The sequence below is a fragment of the Eschrichtius robustus genome, chromosome 10, assembly GCF_028021215.1.
Source record: "Eschrichtius robustus isolate mEscRob2 chromosome 10, mEscRob2.pri, whole genome shotgun sequence".
Lineage (NCBI taxonomy): Eukaryota > Metazoa > Chordata > Mammalia > Artiodactyla > Eschrichtiidae > Eschrichtius > Eschrichtius robustus.
This window is the reverse complement of record NC_090833.1, coordinates 26,746,233-26,753,896: the sequence shown is the minus strand read 5'-3', so window position 1 is coordinate 26,753,896 and position 7,664 is coordinate 26,746,233. Positions and strand designations below refer to the sequence as shown.

At 35.8% G+C, this 7,664-nt stretch overlaps 1 non-coding gene across 1 annotated transcript; it reads left to right on the top strand.

Moving 5' to 3' along the window:
* The first annotated feature begins 5,729 nt into the window (after nt 1-5,729).
* On the top strand, nt 5,730-5,836 carry LOC137771094 (U6 spliceosomal RNA). Its single transcript, XR_011075308.1, has one exon. It is a non-coding gene; the product is annotated as a U6 spliceosomal RNA (small nuclear RNA).
* Nucleotides 5,837-7,664: the final 1,828 nt, after the last annotated feature.

The following is a 7,664-nucleotide window of genomic DNA, read 5'->3' as shown; positions in this document are numbered from 1 at the left end:
ACACACAGAGGAAACTGAGCTGGGTTTGAATGCTTGTCAGCCAAGTCAAGGGTTGTCAGATAAAACAGGGAGCCAAATTAAATTTGGATATTGGATGATTTTTAAATTATTTTATCATAAGTATATCCCATACAATATTTTGGAATGTATTGACAGTAAAAAATTTTCATCATTTACCTAAAGTTCAAATTTAACTGGGCATCCTGTATTTTTATTTGTTAAATCTAAAGACTCAAATTTACCCTCTGGCTGCAGTTATTAGGAAGAGGCTTGAGTTGCAATGAAATGGAGAGTGAATGAAGCCACAGGAAATGCACACACTCTGACACTTGGTAAATGCTAATTGAGTCTGGGTCTCTCCTCCTCTTAAAATGAATAAATAGAAAATACAACAACAGCAACAATAGAGGGCCAATCAATGGAGGAGAAGGGAAGAAAGTAATTCTGAAGATTCATGCAATAGAACTTTGAAAATATTAACTACAAAAGGCAGTAGAAAGGTTTAGAAATTGTTTAGTATCTCCCAGAAGGCTTGCATTTTTGATGAGGAACAGAAAATTTTAAAGGAGAGAAGTTTACAAATAATATTAACAAAGTGAAATGCAATAGATAATAGAAAAGATAGCAAGGCAGAATTCCAAAGAAGGTAAAATGTGAAGAACGAAATTTAAACAATCAGTTTTGGGGGCAGTAAGGAGCAGAATTGATGTTGCAGTAAAACAAATCAGGAAATGGGGTTGAGACTGGAGAAGCATCTCCATCCTTAGAGGAAGAGCATGGAGGTGAAATTAGGAAAAGAGAAAGATAGGTATGAGACACAGAGAATGGAGATCAGATCTCAAACCATATGAAATCAGAATAATTACAGTACAAGCAAAAGAAAACACTCAATGAAAACTTTCTCAACTCCAGACCAAGATAGTGACATTGGAGCCTCCTGAATTTCCCTCCTCCGATGGATGAACCAAGTATTCAGCCACATATGTAATAATTCCGTTTGAGAGATATCCAGAAACTAGAGGAATGACTGCATGCATAAGACAACTGAGAAAATATAATAATAAAAACAGGAAAGGCTGAGACACACTCTCACCATAACCACCCCCCTTCCACCGGCACAGTGCCATACAATTGGGAGGGAACCCCCAATGCCCAGCTTCTCCTTGAGAAGTGTTGGGCTTGAGCCATACATTTAGTGCACCAAATTTTAAGACTACCACACAAGAGATAGGCCCCCAAATCAACTGGCTCTGAAAGCAATCGGGACTTGCATTCACAATCCCACAGAACTATAGCAAACAAAGAATCAGTTGTTACTGGGCACACAAGAACTCACTGAGGCTATTCCCCCAGAGGTCAGTGCAAAGGAAGTAGGCAAAATTGCCTATCTTCCAGTCTTTCCTGGAAAGGGTTTGACTGCATACTTTACAAGCTGCTTCTTGAGGGTCTGGCTTCTAATTAGCAGGCATCTAGGTGCTTTCTGTGATCCTCCTTGAAGCCCAAAAGAGCTGGTGGGCACTTCCCCTGCCTTCTCCTCTGACTCATCCCAACAATAAAAGCAAGTTATTGGTATCTCCTTGGAAGAAGCTGTCCAAATAGCTAGTACCTAAAATTTTATGGCTGTCACCTAAGGGACAGGCCCCAAATCAAATGATAGCCAATGAGGATTGCATTCCAGAATCCCACAGGACTATAGCAAATAGGTGCAGGAATACTCCCCACCTCCGTGGATATACATGAAGGCTTGACAGAGGCAGCAAGCAAAAATGCCCATCCACCAGTTTCTTCCTCGAAGAGTTTTAACTGCATACTTTCCTAGCTGCTGCCTGAGGGTCTGGCTTCTAATCATCCTGCAACTAGGTGTTGACTGCAATCCTCCTATTTGGGACACTGATGGGTTTTGACACATCTTCAACTACTGGGAGCCACTAAGAACAAATACAGCAGCTTGGACAATCACAAAGGTTTGAGAGAATATCAAGAACTGGTCCAGGCTGATTAATAAGGTTGACCTCCTACATGAGACCAATGTGTCAAAACTGGGAGAGGTGGCTGTTTTATCTAGTGCATGGAAACCAACACAGAGAGTTAAGGAAAGTGAGGGAACAGGGGACTATGTTCAAAACAAAAGAACAAAATAAATCTCCAGAAACTGATCTTAATGAAATGGAGATAAGTGATTTACCCAATGGAGAGTTTGAAATAACAGTCATAAAGATGATCACCTAGGTCAGAAAAGCAATGCATGAACAAAGAGAGAATTTTAACAGAAATAGAGAAGATATGAAATAGCACCATACATAAATCATAGAACTGAAGAATACAGTAACTGAAAATTTTAATAGAGGAGTACGACAGCACACTAGATCAAGTGGAAGAAAGAATTAGCAACTTGAAGACAGGGCAGTGGAATTCATCCAATTAGAGGAGCAAAAAGATAAAAGAATGAAAATGAATGAAGATAGATTAAGGGACTTATGGAATATCATCAAATGGATAAATATGTGCATTATAAGGGTCCCAGGAGGAAGAGAGTACAAGAAAGGGCCAGAAAGCTTATTCAAAGAAATAATGGCTAAAAACTTCCCTAACCTGGGGAAAGAAAGAGATATCCATATTCAGGAAGCCCCAAAAGTACTAAATAAGATGATTCCAAGAGTCCCACACTGAGACACATTAATGGATACACAATATACAAGGACATAAATTTTGACACAAAAACCATAAATGTTGAGGGGGGTATAAAAATATAGAGCTTTTGTATACATTCAAAGTTATCAGCTTAAAACAGACTGTTATAATGTATTTTATGTAAGCCTCATGGTAACCAGAAAGCAAATCCTATAGTAGATACACAAAAGATAAAAAGAAAGAAATCAAAGCATACTGCTACAGAAAATCACAAAGGAAGAGGGAAAGAGAGGAAGAAAGGAACAAAAGAACTGCAAAACAGAAAACAATTAAGGAAATGGCAATAGTAAGTCCATATCTATCAATGATTACTTTAAAAATAAATGGATTACCTTCTCCAATCAAAAGACAGAGTGGCTGAATGGATTTTTTTAAAGAGACCCAAATATATGCTGCCTACAGGAGGCTCACTCCAGCTCTAAGGACACATACAGATTGAAAGCGAAGGGATGGAGAAAGATATTCCATGCAAATGCAGACAAAAAGAAAGCAGAAGTAACTATGTTTATAGCAGACAAAATAGCCTTAAAGCCAAAACTGTAATAAGAAACACAGAAGGTTATTATATCGTGATAAAGGGGTCAATTCATCAAGAGAATATAACAACTGTAAATATTTATGTACACAACACTGGAGCACCTAATTATATAAAGCAAATACTAACAGATCTGAAAGGAGAAATAGACAACAATGCAATAGTAGTAGGGGACTTCAATCCCCCACTTTCATCAAGGGACAGATCATCAATAAGAAAACACTGGACTTAAATGACATGTTAAACCAGCTGGGCCTGACAGACATATCCAGAAAATTTCATGCAACAGCAGCAGAACACACATTCTTCTCAAGCACATATGGAAGATTCTCCAGGATAGATCATATATTAGGCCACAAAGCAAATCTTAATAAATTTAACAAGATTGAAGTCATATCAAGCTTCTTTTCTGAATACAATGGTATGAAACTAGACATCAGTTACAAAAGAAAACTTCAAAATTCACAAATATATTGAGACCAAACAGCACACATCTGCATAATCAATGAGGAAAAAAAGAAAGCAAAAGGGAAATTTTCAAAAATCTTGAGACAAATGAAAATGGAAACACAGCCTACCACAAATTATGAGATGCAGCAAAAGGAGTCCTAAAAGAAAAGTATATAGCAATAAATGCCTACATTTGGAAAAAGAAATTGTTTATCTCAAATAAGCAACCCAACTTTAAACCTCAAGGACCTAGAAAAAGAAGAAAACACTAAGCCTAGAGTTAGTAGAGGGAAGGAAATAACAAAGATCACATTGGAAATAAAATAGAGACTATAAAGACAATACATAAAATTAATGAAACTAAAATCTAGTTTTTTAAAAAAAGAGAAACAAGATGACAAACCTTTAGCTAGACCAACTAAGAAATAAAAGAGAAGACTCAAATATAATCAGAAATGAAAAATGAGACATTACAAACTGAAAACGGAAAAACTAAGGATCACAGGAAACTACTATGAACAATGATATGCCAACAAGTTAGATAACCTAGAAAAAATGGATAAATTCCTAGAAACATATAACCTACCAAGACTGAATCATGAAGTAATAGAAAACCTGAACAGAGCAATTACTAGTAAGGAGACTGAATTGGTGATCAAAAATCTCCCAACAAAGAAATGTCCAGAATTACATGGCTTCACAGGTGAATTCTACCAAACATTTAAAGAAGAATTAATACCAACTTTTCTCAAACTCTTCCAAAGGATAGAAGAGCAATAAACACTTCCAAACTCATTTTATGAGGCCAGCATTACCCTGATACCAAAGCCAGACAAGGACACTACAAGTAAAGATAATTATAGGCAATTATCCCTGGTGAATATAGATGCAAATTTCCTCAAAAAAATATGAGTAAACCATTCAACAGTACATTAAAAAGGATTATACACCATGATCAAGTGGGATTTATCCCTGGGATGCAAGGATGGTTTGACATAGGCAAATCAATAATTGTGATATACCACATTAACAAAATGAATAAAAATCACATTATCATCCGAAAAGATGCAGAAAAAGCATTTGACAAAATTCAACAGACTTTCATGATAAAAACTCTCAACAAATTAGGCATAGATAGAACGTACCTCAACACAATAAATTCCATAATAAATGCCACAGCTAACCTCATACTCAATGGTGAAAGGTTGAAAGCTTTTCCTCTAAAATCAGGAACAAGACAACAATGCCCACTCTCACCTCTTTTATTCAACATAGTACACGAAGTCCTAGCCAGAACAATTAGGCAAGAAAAAGAAATAAGAAGCATACAAATTGGAAAGGAAGAAGTAAATTTTTCTGTTTATAGTTGACATGATAACCCAAAAGACCCCACCAAAAAAACTGTTAGAATAAAAAAATTCAATAAAGTTGCAAAATATAAAATCAACGCACAAAAGTCAGTCATGTTTCTATATACTAATGAACTGTCAGAAAGAGAAATTAAGAAATAAGCCCAGTTACAATTGCATTAAAAAGAATACAATATGTAGGAATAAATCTATACAAAGAAGTGGAAGATCAGTACACTGAAAACTATAAAAATTGATGAAAGAAATTGAAGAAGACATAAATAAATGGAAAGACATTCCATGTCCATGGATTGGGAGAACATTGTTAAAATGTCCATACCACCCAAAGCAATCTACATATTCAATGCAATACTTATCGAAATTGCAATGGCATTTTTCATGGAAGAAGAAAAAAACAATCCTAAACTTTATTGAAACAACAAAAGGTCCCAAATAGCCAAAGCAATCTTTAGAAAGAAGAACAAAGCTAGAAGCATCACACTTCCTGATTTTAAACTATATATTACAAAGTTATAAGAATCAAAACAATTATGTTTGTGGTCTAAAAATAGACACACACATCAATGGAACAGAATAGAGACCCTAGAAATAAGCCCATGAATACATGGTCAATTAATTTTTAGCAAAGGAGCCAATCATATACACTGGGGAAAGAAGAGTCTCTTCAATAAATAGTGTTGGGAGTGCTCGCTTCAGCAGCACATATACTAAATTTGGAATGATACAGAGAAGATTAGCATGTCCCCTGTGCAAGGATGGCACGCAAATTCATGAAGCATTCCATATTTTTAGATGAACTTATTTGCAAAGCAGAAATAGAGACACAGATGTAGAGAACAAACCTATGGATACCAAGGGGGGAAGGGGTGGTGGGATGAACTGGGAGATTGGGATTGACATATATACACTACTATGTATAAAATAGATAACTAATGAGAACCTACTGTAGAGCACAGGGAACTCTACTCAGGGCTCTGTGGTGATGTAATGGGAAGGAAATCTAAAAAAAAAAAAAGGGGATATATGTGTACATATAACCGATTCACTTTGTTGTACAGCAGAAACTCACACATTGTAAAGCAACTCTACTCCAATAAAAATTAATTTTATAAATAAATAAATAAATGGTGTTGGGAAAATTGGATATCCACATGCAAAAAAGAATGAAATTGGACCCTATATCTTACATCACACACAAAAAACAACTCAAAGTGGATTAAAGACTTGAACATAAGTTTTAACTTCTAGGGAAAAAAACGTACGGAAAAAGCTCCTTGACGTTAACATTGGTCTTGGTAATGATTTGAGGGGTTTTTGTTTGCTTGTTTGGCCGTGCCACACGGCTTGTGGAATCTTAGTTCCCAGACCAGGGATTGAACTCGGGCCCACAGCAGTGAAAGTGCTGAGTCCTAACCACTGGACCACCAGGGAATTCCCTTGGTAATATTTTTTTGGATTTGACACCTAAAGCAAAAGCAATGAAAGCAAAAATAAACAAATGGGACTACATCAAACGAAAAGCTTCTGCACACAAAGGAAACCATCAACAAAATGAAAAGGCAATCTATGGAATGGGAGAAGACATTTACAAACCACGTATCTGATATAAGGTTAATATCTAAAATGTATAAGGAACTGAACTAACTCAATAGCAACCCCCCAAAAAAATCCAATTAAAAGCGTGCAAGGGACCTGAATAGATATTCCAAAGAAGATATTCAAATGACCAACAGGTACATGATAAGGTGTTCAACATCACTAATTCTCAGGGAAATGCAAATCAAAACCACAATATCACCTAACACCTGTTAGGATGCCTATTATCAGAAAGACAAGAAATAGCAAATGCTGGTGAGGACGCAGAGAAAAGGGAACCCTTGTGCACTGTCAGTGGGAGTGTAAACTGGTACAACCACTGTGGAAACCAGCATGGAGATGCCTCAAGAAATTAAAAATAGAATATATTATTCAGTAATTCCACTTCTGAATAGACACTCAAAGAAATGAAATCATTATTTCAAAGAAATAGCTGTACTTCCATGTTAATTGCAGCAATATTCACAATAGCCAAGATATTGAAACAACCAAAATGTCCGTCAACCGATGAATAGATAAAGACAATGTAGTGTATGTATATACCATGGAATATTATTCAGCCTTAAAAAAAATCCTGCTATTTGTGACAACACAGATGAACCTGGAGGGCATTATGACAAATTAAATAAGCCAGACAGAGAAAGACAGATACTGTATGGTATCACCTATATGTGGAATCTGAAAAAGAAAAGTCAGATTCTTAAAGAATAGAATGGTGGCTGTCAGGGGGAAATAGGGAGAGGTTGGTAAAATTGTACACACTTTCAGTTATGAGATGAATAAGCCCTGAAGATCTAATGTATAATGTGGTGCTTATAATTGATAATGCTGTATTATATAATTAAAATTAGCTAAAAGAGTAGAACTTAAATGTTCTCACACAAAAAAAGATAAATATGTGAGGTTATGGTTGTGTTAATTAACTTGATGGTGGGAATCCTGTCACAATATATACATATATAAAATCATCCCATTGAATACTTTAAATATATTACATTTTTATTTGTCAATTATGCCTCAGT